Genomic DNA, 13,774 nt, shown 5'->3' with positions numbered 1-13,774 from the left:
AATCTTCAGAAGGGGATTGAACGAAGAAATGAAGGACGAATTGGCCCGCGTAGCTCGTCCCAACAGCTTTCGTGAACTAGTAACCCTCTCCCTCCAGATCGAATTTCGGATCCAAGAGCGACGTTTGGAGAGAAGGAGAGGAAGAGGCTATGTCCAAAGGTATAGTCCTCCACAAGGAAGAAGAGAGCGCCCAACCCTAGAGGAACCGATGCAGATAGGATCTACCAGAGGACCCTTAACCAGGATTGAAAGGAAGAGAAGACAAGAACTGAACCTCTGTATGTACTGTGGATCCTCTAGACACAGCCTCAAGGACTGTTCTGAAATTCCCTCCAGAAGACAGGGAAACGACAGACCCCAGGTCTATGCAAGGGAGATCGTGGGGACAACGGCTCAAACCCTTGCAATCTTACCAGATTCAGTCAGGAAGGAATAGAAGACAACCGTTTAATGGTATTTCAGGTCTTGTTTTCCTACAACTTGAAACAGAATATCCCTGTACTAGCCATGCTAGATTGTGGAGCTGCGGGAAATTTCATTGATGTCAACTGGGCCCAAGAAAACCAAATTCCACTCCAAAAGAAGACAACCCCTCTCCCAGTTGAAGGTGTGGATGGACGTCCTTTATCTTCCGGAGTTATTACGATGGAAACGGTTCCTATCTCATTGGGAATGGGACACCACACGGAGAACCTTAGCTTTGATGTCATCAGAGCGGCACATTTCCCTCTGATACTGGGTATCTCCTGGTTACGACGTCATAACCCCACAATAGATTGGACAGCTAACAAACTCAGCTTTGATTCTGAATATTGCGGAGAACATTGCATGAAGGGACTCCAGGTTGAAGTCCAAGCTAGCGTTTCCAAAGGACTGTCCCACATTTCTGTTTCCTCTATCCCCGTACAGTACCAGACTTTTTCTAAGGTGTTTGAAGATATAAACCCTAGACTCCTCCCACCTCACCGAAAAGAAGATTGCAGCATAGACCTCAAGGAGGAGGTCTCTCTTCCATTTGGACGGATGTACCCTTTGTCCTTAGCAGAAAAGGCTACTCTGAAAGAGTATCTAGATACCAACTTGGAGAACGGACTGATCCGACCCTCAAGGTCTTCAGGAGGAGCATCATTGTTCTTTATATCTAAAAAGGACTCAAAGGAGTTACGCCCATGTATCGATTACAGGGGTTTAAATAGCCTGACTATCCGTGACAGATACCCAATGCCCCTTATCCGAGATATTCTCGAGGCTGTCCAGAATTCCAGAGTATTCACCAAAATCGACCTAAGAGGGGCCTACCATTTGTTAAGGATTAAAAGAGGGGATGAGTGGAAGACCGCATTCAGAACACCAATGGGGTTATTCGAATACTGCGTGATGTCATTTGGATTAGTGAACGCCCCGGCGATATTTCAGAGATTTGTGGACAAGATCTTTGCGGATCTTCTATATACATCTGTCGTAGTATATCTGGATGATATACTGATCTTCTCACCATCCTTGGAAGAACATCGAATTCAGGTTAATAGGGTTCTACAGAGACTACTAGAGAATCACCTCTTTGCTAAACCAGAGAAGTGCGTCTTCGACGCTTCCGAAGTCTCATACCTCGGTTTTATTTTGGCCGCCAATGGGGTAAGAATGGATCCTAGCAAGATCCGGGCAATAGACCGATGGCCAGATCCTTCTTCTGTTAAGGAGATTCAACGCTTCCTTGGTCTGGCAAATTTTTATCGTCGGTTTATTCCTAATTTTTCAGACCTGGTTTTGCCCTTAACCTCACTCCTTAAAAAGGGAGTAGTTTTTCACTGGGATACAGAAGCACAGGAGGCATTCAAGAACCTCAAGAAACGCTTCACTTCTGCTCCAGTTTTGTTACAACCTGATCAGACTAAACCATTTGTCCTGGAGACAGACGCCTCCGGAGGTGCCTTGGGGGCAGTATTATTACAGGAGAATCAAGAAGGGGAAGAACACCCCATAGCTTACTACTCCCGCACCCTGACGGGAAGCGAAAGGAATTATTCTGTGCTCGAGAGAGAGCTATTAGCTATGCGAGCTGCCTGTCAAGAATGGAGACACCTTTTGCAAGGGGCAGCGCAACAGTTCACGATCCGCACAGATCATAGAAACTTGAAGGTACTCCAACAGATGGAGTGTAGAAATTCGAGACATGCTCGCTGGGCATATTACTTTTCTAATTTCGACTTCCAAATCACCTACATCCCTGGATCTCAGAACAGTGTTGCGGACGCATTATCCCGAAGCTGGGAGAATGAGAAGCCAGAATTACAGAGGGAAAGAATCCTACCGAAGCATCATTTTTATATGATCGCAAATCTTTTTCTACAAGAAGTTCATAGTGGATTGGAAGAATTCACACAAGAAGTAAGAGAAACCTATTAATTGCAAGACATTGACGGATTATGGTTTCGCCAGTCTGCACTATTTCTACCCACCTCAACTCTTCAGGACCAAGCCATCCACTTTTGTCATGATCTACCCTTGGCAGGACATAAGGGGGAAAAGGCAACTTATGAACTGATATCCAGAAGTTTTTGGTGGCCATCTATGCGAAAAGATATCACCTCATATGTTTCTACTTGCCCCATCTGTGCTATCAATAAGACCCCTCGTCAAAGACCATTAGGACTCTTACATCAAGCCAAGGCACCGACACGTCCTTGGGAAGACCTTTCGATGGATTTTGTAGTAGAGCTACCAACTTCAAATGGTAAAACAGCAATTTTGGTAACGATTGATTCTTACACAAAGCTAGCCCACTTTGTAGCGTTACAAGGAGTACCCTCTGCCTCCGAAACGGCTACCATATTCCTCAAGGAGGTTATAAGACTACACGGCTTACCCCGAACCATAATTTCGGACAGAGGAACCCAATTTACCTCAAAATTTTGGGACTCCCTTTGTCATCAACTTGGAGTTCAACGAGCTCTCTCCTCGGGGTATCATCCTCAATCAAACGGACAGACGGAGAGACTGAACGCCAATTTAGAACAGTACCTCCGTTGCTATTGCAATAGAGAGCAAGACAACTGGGCTTCTTTGCTACCCATGGCAGAATTTGCCTATAATAACACATATCATACAGCTATCAAGATGAGTCCCTTCAAATGTACCTACGGGTACCATCCTCATCACTTACCAGGAATCATAGCTCCAGGATCTAAGATATCCACACCAGCCATAGAAGAGATGTTAATGGATCTCAGGGTCTCACACAAAGAAGCATTGCGAGCATTGGAAGACAGTAGGAGGAAGTACAAGGTGTCAGCCGACACCAAAAGAAGCCCCAATCCATTATGGAAACCAGGAGATCGAGTCTGGCTCTCTACTCGGTATTTACCTCGTTGGATCCATATGGGTAAATTTGCAGCCAGATTTATAGGTCCATATCGCATTCTATCCAGGATCAATCCAGTTGCATTCAAGTTACAACTACCCAGCGCCTTAAGAAGAGTTCATCCGGTCTTTCATTCCTCTCTTCTAAAGGCTCATAAGGAGGATCCTTACAAGAGGACAAGAAGAAGCCCGATTACTGCCCCTTCCGAAGAACCAAAGGAGTATGAGGTGGCCAGATTGGTTGATTCCCGTTATAGAAGGGGAACTCTTCAATACCTGATACATTGGAAGGGATATCCGATTGCTGAAAGAACATGGGAACCCAGATCACATGTACATGCCCCTCGACTGGTTCAACAGTTCCACCGACGGAATCCGGGGAAGCCTGGAGGAAGCAGGTATAGAAGGGGGCATACTGTCATGCACCAGCCCTGGAAATTCATGTATAGGTGGAAATACCACTAACATGGTTCTGATTGTTCCAGGTTGAAGGTCTAGTGTTTTTCCAACATGGCCGCCGGAAACTATAAACAACGATGCAAACTGGCGCTTAGCGCGTTGTATCGACTTCGTTACGTTCGCTGTCAGTTTCGTTTCCAGAGGCGACTTGCAGTTCAGAGCTAATTCACTCCCTGTCTCCCTTCTCTGTATGTATTTCACCCTTATTCCCTCACGTGGGTGTTTTCAGGTTAAGGTAAGGTAGCGGTTGGTTCTGTTTCTCTATTCGTTTATACACATAGCGCTAACCTCCCTTTGTGTCTGCTGCTATTTCCCTATATGTGTCTACATCGGCTATCTCTCTCAGCCTTTTCTCTTTACTTTACCGACGTCCACTGTATTGGAAGTCTTACCTTATTCTATTTCTTCCCCGTTATCTTTTTCTTACCTATTTCTTTCTTTTGTGGAAACTACTGGACTCTGACTTCTATATTTAACCCATCATTAACTCCATCGGAGGAATTGTTGGAGAATTGGTGTACTGTTTCCAAGGACAATTGAAAGATACTTTCAAACAAGCACTCACCGCATCTACAGACGGACAGTTACGATCTCTCAGGGTTTTTGCCTTTGGGCTTTTTTCCCAGCACGAAGGGCGTGCTCCTCGGGTTTCCCTAAGATCTGTAAAACACCCAGATCAAGGTGGCCACCGAGGGAGCGCGTCCTTACTTACGTCAGAAAAAACAGAAGAAGTCAGGAGAAAGCGTAAGAACTAGGAAGAAGACAGAAGCATTAAGGTTGGAGGAGATACAAGAAGACCCAGGTGAGGAGGAGAAAGGGGTAGAGGAATCCAGTTTTGACAATTGGTCTGGCTTGTCCAGAAGGTTACCCTGTTCCAAGAAACTAGGCTGGCCTTCTTCTGAACCCACTAGGTCAGAGGTCAGAAATCCATCTTAACAAATTGATGTACAGCGGTGCGATAAGACCGAAGGGGCCCAGTGTTGTGCACTGGTAAAGGTACCCAGATTACACGTACCCAGGACACATAGGGCCTCATTATGCGTATGGAGGTAGCCATGGTGCTATTAGCGCCATGGCTGCCTCCATACCAGGCTCCAATACCGGGTTCCTGCAATGAGGACTTACCGGGTCATTCCGACATAGGAGGACCCGGTAATTCCTCCTTGCAGCAACCCATCCCCATTCCCATTTGAGCCCCCATAGGGATCAATGGGAATGGGGAGGGAGGTAATAACGGGCACATTACGAATGGCCCGTTATTAGCTCCCTCTTCCCCTCGCCGGACCCGGAAAGGACGCCTGGGTTTACCAGGCGTCCTTTCAGGGTCCCGCAAAGGGAACCTTGTAATTGCGCATCCCGTAACGAAGGGTGCCAGTCCCGTACCGGCACCCTTCAATACGGGAGCGCAAGCCTCGTAATGAGGCCCATAGTGACATTAGTGAAAACTTAACTGCAAAGCTAATGACCTATCTTAGAACATGGAAGCAATAACTGACATAACTTTGAATGTTTCCAAGTCAGAGACACTGAGAATGTTGTGTACCGAAGGAGGTTTATCAGCTCAAGGTGCCAAGGTTGAAATGATCCAAAGGATCATGGATTGGCAAGAGGATGGACTCAATGCCATTAATTCAGATGATAGTATAGAAGGTCATGGGGCTGCTCTCACCGACAATTCTAGCAGAACTGTCGCTGCCATCATGCATGAGGTCCATGAAGACAGGGTTGATGAAGTGTCCTGAGTTTTGTCTGTTGGCTCTGATGCTGAAGCCATGCTTCAATTCAAGAAACAAGAGCTGCTGTTTAAGAAGAAGGAGATTGAGTTCCACATGGCAAAGCTGAGAGTTGAGCAAGCAGAAAGGCAAAAGGACAGGGATCTCCAGTTGGAACTGGCCAAGATTCTGGCTCCTCTAAGGGATCTGTAAATGGGTCTGGGTCCTCCTCTCATCCACGGTTTCCTACATATCTGCTCAGTATGTATGAGGAAAAGAATGACATCATGGACTGGTTAACGGCATTTGAGTATGCTTGTGAAGTACAAGAATTTGTGGATGCTGACAAGATTGCATGGTTGCTCAGTCGACTACCCCATTATGGCTGCAGTGCCATTATGGAAATGTCAGAGGCTGACAGAAAAGGCTTTGTAAGATTGAAGCAAACTCTCATCTTACAGTTTGGGAAGACTCCTGCCCAATACTTGAAGAGATTTAGGGAGTACAAAAAGAAAGAAGGTAAAACTTGGGTGTCCTATGTTACTGATTGCTTGAAAAACTTGACTAGCTGGGTTGAAGGCTATAAGGTCACCACCTTTTACGGTATGAAATGTTTGGTCATGCTAGAACATATTCTTGCATCTTGTTCCCCTGAGCTTAAGCAGCACTTGGCTGAGTCTAAGGAGAGAGATCCTAAGAAGCTAGCAAGTGCAGCAGAATTGGGGCTGTCACGGAGAGTGTCCCATAAGGACAAGGCTACTCCTTGTAAGCAGGAGGAGGGAACAAAGCACAAAGATAAAGAGGTGGGGGGGTCTGATAAAACTTTCTCCCAAAAAAGCTACAAAAGGAATAACAAGGGTATGTCCCATGAGAATGTGCAGGGTAGTGGGAGTCATCCTCCCAGACAGACCTCTGATTATAGTAAGCCCCCCTATGTCCCAAGACCATGTGGATCTTGTGTGGCTTGTGGAGCAAGTGACCTTGTAAAGGGGGACCCCGGATGTAAGGTCAAAAGCTTGGGAGTCCACTCTGTGAGTCTGGTCGTACCCTCCTACGAGGAGCAAGAGCTCACCGGTCATCCTTCTCCTCAGACTCTTTTACCAGTGGGATAGAATCTGAGGCAGTCCTAGTTTCAGTAGGTTCCTGGCAGCCCAAAGTCTCAGAGGCTTATACTAGCATTCCAGATAACACCAAACACTACATTAAAAACAGTGTGCTCATCAATGGAGTAGATTCTCCTGCCCCTAGGGATAGTGGGACCAGCAGAACTGTGGTGGATTCCACTTTGGTAAACCCAGAGGAGCTTACCAGAGCTCCCCTGATGCCCACTAAGTTATCTGATGGTCCCCCTCTCAGGTTCCCAGTAATGCCTGTAAATCTAACTATCAATGGTACAATGGTCAGGATTCCTGTGAGTATACAGATGCAAGTCCCAGGTAAGGTCCTGCTGGGGAATGATCTCAGAGACTTGGATCTTGTGGATGACACAGCAGAGAAACCATGCACAAGGTCACACATCAGGGCTGCCTTGGCTAAGACCAAGGCACAGCACAAGCCAAAGGGGAAACCCAAGGCTAAAGTAGTCAAGAAAGACAAGAGAGGAAAAGAAAATATTACCCCTAACTCACTTACCACTGAGGTGGAAATAGTTGGCCAAACACCTGAACCTGACGAGGAAGAGGTGTTGCCTGAAATTATCAACCCATATGACCATCCTGAACTCCAGAGGTTGTTGGTTGAAGGTGGTCTTGATAGGGCGAGTTTAGTCAGGGCCAACGTGAGTGCCCATCTTTGGAAGGCCTAAGGAGACAGAACTGCTCCCAGCTTGAGGGTGAACCTTCTGGGAAGCACAGGATGTATTGGGAAGGTTGGCACCTATACAGTGAGCCAACAGAGTCTACAGAAGGAGACCATAGGAGGTTGGTGGTTGCCCTTAATGTAAGACCCTTCCTCTTGTAGTTGGTTCATGAAGTCCCCCTTGCTGGTCACCGTGGCATCACGAGAACCAAGCAGAGGTTTGCCATGCACTTCTACTGGCCCATGATCCAGGTAGAAAGCCACTGCAGGAGTTATGCCACATGCCAGTTACCTGTGAAGAGTGGCACAAAAATCCAGGCTCCATTGGTACCACTCCCAGTTGTGGGGGTACCATTTGAGAGGGTAGCGGTTGACATTGTTGCTCCCCTTAACCCTCAGACATCCTCAGGCAATAGGTTTATCTTGGTGCTGGTTGACCATGTCACCAGATATCCTGAGGCCATCCCATTAAAGACAGTAACTGCCAAGTCAGTTGCTAAATCTTTGCTTGGCATATTCACCAGGGTTGGCTTCAATAAAGAAGTTGCATCTGATAGGGGCAGCAACTTTAGGTCCAAGTACGTGCAAGCCATGTGGGAGGAGTGTGGGGTCCTCAGCTTATCATCTACAAACCAATGGCTTGGTTGAGCGTTTTAATAGAACCCTCAAACCTATGATTGGGGCTCTGGAAGAGGCCCACAGGAGAAAATAGGATCTCCTTCTGCCATGCTTACGTTTTGCCTACAGAAAGGTACCTCAAGAGGGGGTTGGCTTCAGCCCCTTTGAGCTTCTTTTTGGTCCCCCTGTTAGGGGACTGTTGCCTATAGTCAAGGGTGGGTGGGAGATGCCTACTCCCCCTATCACTACCAATGTAGTGGACTACGTGCTAGGACTAAGGAAAAGAATGGTCCTCCTGATGGCTCAGGCCAGTGATACGTTGAAGGACGGGCAAGCTCTGGTGAAACATTGGTATGAGCAGAAGGCTTCCCTTATCAACTTTACCCCAGGCCAACAAGTCCTGATCATGAACCCTATAAAGCCTAGACCTTTACAGGATAAATGGTCAGGCCCTCATTCAATAGTGGAGCCACTGGGTGAGGTAAATTATTTAGTGTACCTTGGAAAGGCTGGACAGGCTCCGGATGTGTTCCATGTGAATAGACTGAAGGCTTTCATGCCTAGGGTTGAAATTGCTGCACTGCTCTTGGCATCAGATATAGCAAAGGAGGAATCAGAACCTCTTCCTCACCTGTTCCAAGGCGGTCCTTTAGATAGCTCAATTGAGGGTGTCAAAGTGGCCCCTCACCTGACTTCTGTTCAACAAGATGAGGTGAGAACTTTGCTGAGGCAATTCTCCCCCTCCTCGGCCCCTCCCCCCGTTGTCCCTTGCTCCTGGTTTGACACCTTGGTACAAACACGACATTGACACAGGAGATAGTGCACCTACCAAAAGTAGGGGATACAGGATGTTAGATAAGGTAAGATCCTACATCAAGACAGAAGTCAACAAGATGTTGGATCTTGGGGTGATTGAGCCCTCCAGTAGTCCTTGGTCCAGTCCTGTGGTTCTGGTACCGAAGGCAGGTACCTCTGAGCTGAGTTTAACAGATTCTCACCCCTTGCCTAGAAATGATAAGCTGGTGGATACCTTATGTGCCTCCAAGTACCTCAGCACATTTGACCTCACTGCAGGGTATTGGCAAATAGCCCTAGCAGAACATGCCAGCGAGAAGACTGCATTCTTAATGCCAGAAGACCTTTACCAGTTCAGGGTAATGCCATTTGGATTGATGAATGCACCTGTCACTTTTCAGAGGCTTGTGAATCATGTCCGTAATGTGTTGGATGAATTCTGTCTTGCTTATCTGGATGATATAGCAGTTTTCATTGCCACCTGGGAGGATCGTGTGAAGCACCTCAGAATTGTGTTGCAGGCTCTTCAGAAGGCCCACTTGACCATAAAGGCCAGCAAGTGCCAGATTGGTCAAGGTTCAGTAGTGTACCTTGGGCATGAAGTAGGTGGAGGGAGGATTCTTCCTTTACCCAGTAAAGTACAAGCAGAACAAGACTGCCCTACCCCCACTACTCAAACTCAGGTAAGATCCTTTTTAGGTCTCACTGGGTAGTACAGAAACTTCATGGCAGACTATGGCACCATAGCTGCCCCTCTGACTGCTCTCACGACTCCAAAGAAACCCAAGAAGGTCTCTTGGTCTAAGGATTGTGGGAAGGCATTCAATGTCTTAAAAGGCTCCTTGTGCCAGGCCCCTGTTCTCAGGGCCCCTGACTACAAAATACCTTTTATTGTGCAGGCAGATGCCTCTGACACTGGGATAGGTGCTCTACTGTCACAGATAGATGAGAAATGCAAGGAACACCCTATTGGATTCATCATTCGCCATCTTAAGGACAGAAAGTTCAGGTGGTCCACAGTAGAGAAAGAATGTTTCTCTGTTGTGTAGGCCCTAAGGGAGCTAACACCCTACATCTATGGGACCCACTTCACTGTGCAAACTGACCACAAGCCCTTAAAGTGGCTCATGATCATTAAGGGAGAGAATTCAAATTTGCTCAGCTGTGTCATAAGCCTGCAAGGGTTTGACTCTACCGTTGAGCATAGGCCAGTTGTCCAACACAGCAATGGTGATGGGTTGTCCAGAATGTTTAGTCGACCTGAACAAGAGGCCCCTCCAGGGGTGGATTAGTTCCCCCTTGTCCTTGGTCTGGGAAGGGCAAGTGTTAGGAAAGATTTCCATTTATGTGTAATTTTCCCTCCAGTTGTGAACCCCTCAGGCAGCTGTTACTTTTAAAGCATTTTTGACTCTTTTCAATGGTTCAAACCACGTTTACCGTGTTTGGCCCAGGACAGTGGCCAGTGGCAAAAATGGCCCTACTAAGAAGTCCTTTGGTCTGTCCTTTGGCCAGTTTGTGCCTTTGCCTTCCCCAGGTCGAGCAGACCTGGGAAATTCCTTATATGGTCATGCAGGACTCTGTGCAAGCCAAAGCTTTTGCAGGCTTCTGCATGCCTTGTGTGTGTGCGCCCAGAATGTGGGCTGGAGCTGTCTAGTCCAATTCACATCCTGGGTGCCAGGATGCCTGGTGCGCTGGGATGACTGGGACCACTGTGGTCCGTGATTGGTTCACGTCTGGGATGGTTGAATGTGAGCAGATCTCCCATTGGTCTTCCTTCGTTTTGGCATGAAGGAGACTTTGGATAAGATGAGATACTCTACATCCATTCCAGGTCGATCTTCTGAGGTCTCACCAAACTTAGTAAAGGAACCAAGTATCCTGAACCGAAGAAGCAGAACTGCGAAACCACTGGTGATCCGTTGGAAGGTTTGGCACCCTGACCCCGCTGTTGTCCGTCTGAGCCCCTGTTTCTCATCGATCATAGAAGGCCTGCAAGGGCGCTTCGACCCGTTGGAGTAGTGGGACTAACTACTCTCGCCACCTTCTGCTTAACCTGCAAACAAGCCCCTTCTGAAGTGTTTCTGGACTGCCCAGTGAACTGACCAGCTCGTACGGAACCTTTGCCTTGGAATTGCCACCGTCTCGAGTTTCGACTTGAGACTTTGGGACAGGAAGGCACAGCAGCAAGGCACCCACTAAGCTCGTCACCACAGCGGGGCGACACGGGTACCGCTTAGTCTCGGGTTCAGGCAGACTCTCCTAATCCCAGACCTAGGAATGCTAGGTGTACGAGACTCGACGGAGAGTTCCGTCGAGTCTCGTACACCTAGCACTCCTAGGTCTGGAATTAGGAGAGTCTGCCCAAACCTGAGCCTACGCAGTAACCGTGTGGCCCCACTGTGGTGACAAGCTTTGTGGGTGCCTTGCTGCTGTGTCCTCCTGTGCCCTAAGACAACCTGCAATGGAACTGGCCCAATCCCTTCCCCAGAAGTGGAGAAACAGCCACTGTCCCACCACGGACTGAGGTCCCGGAATGCAGCCCTGAAAGCCGGAGGGATGCACAACTGCTGGACTCGAACCTGCGAGCGAACTGGACTTGACTGTTAAGTTTGGTTTGGACTGCGTTGACGGTCAGTGAGTGCAACACTTACCGTGGCTCCTGGTGCATCCATAGACTTTTACGCACAAGTGTCTCCGAAGGGCCACTCGTCTTTGTTAGGATAGTCTGAACTACCATCCTATTCCTGATTCCTGGAAATGGCACTGTGCCCTTGTGGAGACCCTCCTCCATAGTGAAACTCTATTCTTCATCACCTCCCCCTCCTTCCTTCGACACTACAGCTCCTTGAAGAGACCTTTTTTGTACTTTAACGCACAATCGAGCGCTGCCGCGCTAAACGTACTTATAAGCACAAGGCACCATGCTTCGTAGGGATTGGACTGCCTATTAGTTAGTGTTTGGGCTGCTGAAGAACTGCCTAAAGTATATTTGCACTCTGTGACCCTCTTCCGTTACAGGTTGTGGATCTATACTTGTTTAATATGACTTTAGGATTATAGTCACTGTATCTATGTTCCCTAGTATAAGGTTGTGTTACAACTGTTAATATTATTGTGGTTTCATCTTGTGTTTGATTTAAAAGGCCTTTAATAAATGTATATGTATTTTTGATATATACACCTGACTGACAGTAATTTGTGGTGTTGTTTACTGTGTGTGCTCATTGTGGACTTTCGATCACCCTCACCCTTCCTGAGACCTAGTCTTGACCGCCTCCAATGCTACCTTACTTGGTCTGGCTTGTCCAGAAGGTTACCCTGTTCCAAGAAACTAGGCTGGCCTTCTGAACCTCTGCCCACCAGGTCAGAGTTCAGAAATCCATTTTAACAGTTGCTAACCAGAAAGTCCACAGCCGTTCACTAAGGGATGGGGCTATTAGAAGTCATGTTGGAAGGATTGACGGTTCTTCAACATCCTTCATCCATGTCCTTATGTAGAGGGGAAGGAAGGGGTGAAGAAAGCTATCGCAGAGCCTCCACCACTCCACCAGTCTCCTTTGGCACCTGCGGGCCGGATAATGACCAATCCAATCTCTTTAAACAAATTAGCTCGATGCAGTGGCATCAGGTCAAAGGAACGAATAATAGGTGACATTAATCAATGTAAACATTTTGCTGATTTCTGAGCTTAGCTGGATTAGGGCCGGGAGGAGGGCTGTGAGTCAATTCAGTTAAAACTGACCCATACACCCAACAAATGTTTGAATATTATTGTTGTCTACAGACCCCCTGCGCTATCTTCAGATTTTGACAACGAGGTGGCCAGTCAAATCAGCAAGTTAACCTCAGTAAACTCCGCCACCATATTAGTAGGTGATATGAATAGGTGGAGGGGGGATCCGACAGATAAAGAGGCATTGGCATTTGAAAAGTCTTTGAATAACATGGGCTTTTACGTCATTAACAATGACCCTACCACTCCCCAAGGGAACCAGCTGGACTGGGTTTGCACAAATAATGTACAATCAGAACACGTCACTACTGAGCCATGTATTTGGTCCGATCACAGTCTGGTTACCTTTGAAATAACACTAGAACCACCCCCCAAAAGACAGGATAACCCACACATAGTAATCCGGAGTAGAAATTTCAAGAACATAGGGCCAGCACTCCTGAAACCATGCCTACAGCAAGTCCTAGAATCTCTTGGGGAAAATGATAGCTGTGAGACTATGCTAGCAAAATACAACTCTGGTCTGGAAAAATTAGTAGATAAGCATGCTCCATTAAAAAACAAGTTTGTTAGGAAAAATAACAACCAATGTAAATGGTACAATGATAAAATTAATGCACTGAAACAAGAAAAACACGCCAAAGAAAGAGTTTGGTTTCGAAACGAATCACAAGAGAATAGAAATGACTGGAAACACAAGGACCTAGATTATAGAAAGGCAGTCAAAGAAGCCAAACTAAACTATTACAATAGAGAAATAAAGTCGGCTACTAATTCTACAAGCAAACTTTTCGAAATCCTCAAGTCTATCGAAAAACCTAAGGCACTCTCACTACCACACAATCCTTCGAAAGAAGATTGTGAGAGAGTACAAGAAGCATTTGCTGCTAAAATATCAAAAGCTAGAACGAACATAATACAGGCAAGGGAGTCCACTAGTACGGAAGCTTGGACCAGGGAAGAACCTAGACCGAACAATGGTGAAGGCTTTCAGTTCAAAGCTATAACGGAGGAGGATTTCTGTCTGCTATTGTCCAAGATGAAACCTACATCCTGTGCGGAGAACATTCTGCCCACAAAAATCATCCTGGACAATAAAGAGCTTTTTGCACCCACCCTCACTAAAATAATTAATGCCTCATTTTCCAAAGGGAAAATATCCAACAACATTAAAAAAGTAACAATAACATCTTTGGTTAAAAAGGCAGGCCTGGACCCGAAAGACCCCAGCAACCTACGCCCTATAACAAACTCCAATTTTGTACTGAAGATTCTGGACAAGATCGCCACGAATCAGTTA

This window comes from Ambystoma mexicanum, chromosome 2p (assembly GCF_040938575.1).
Source record: "Ambystoma mexicanum isolate Mex_15411 chromosome 2p, UKY_AmexF1_1, whole genome shotgun sequence".
Lineage (NCBI taxonomy): Eukaryota > Metazoa > Chordata > Amphibia > Caudata > Ambystomatidae > Ambystoma > Ambystoma mexicanum.
The sequence above is the reverse complement of the archived record's forward strand: the minus strand, read 5'-3'. Positions refer to the sequence as shown.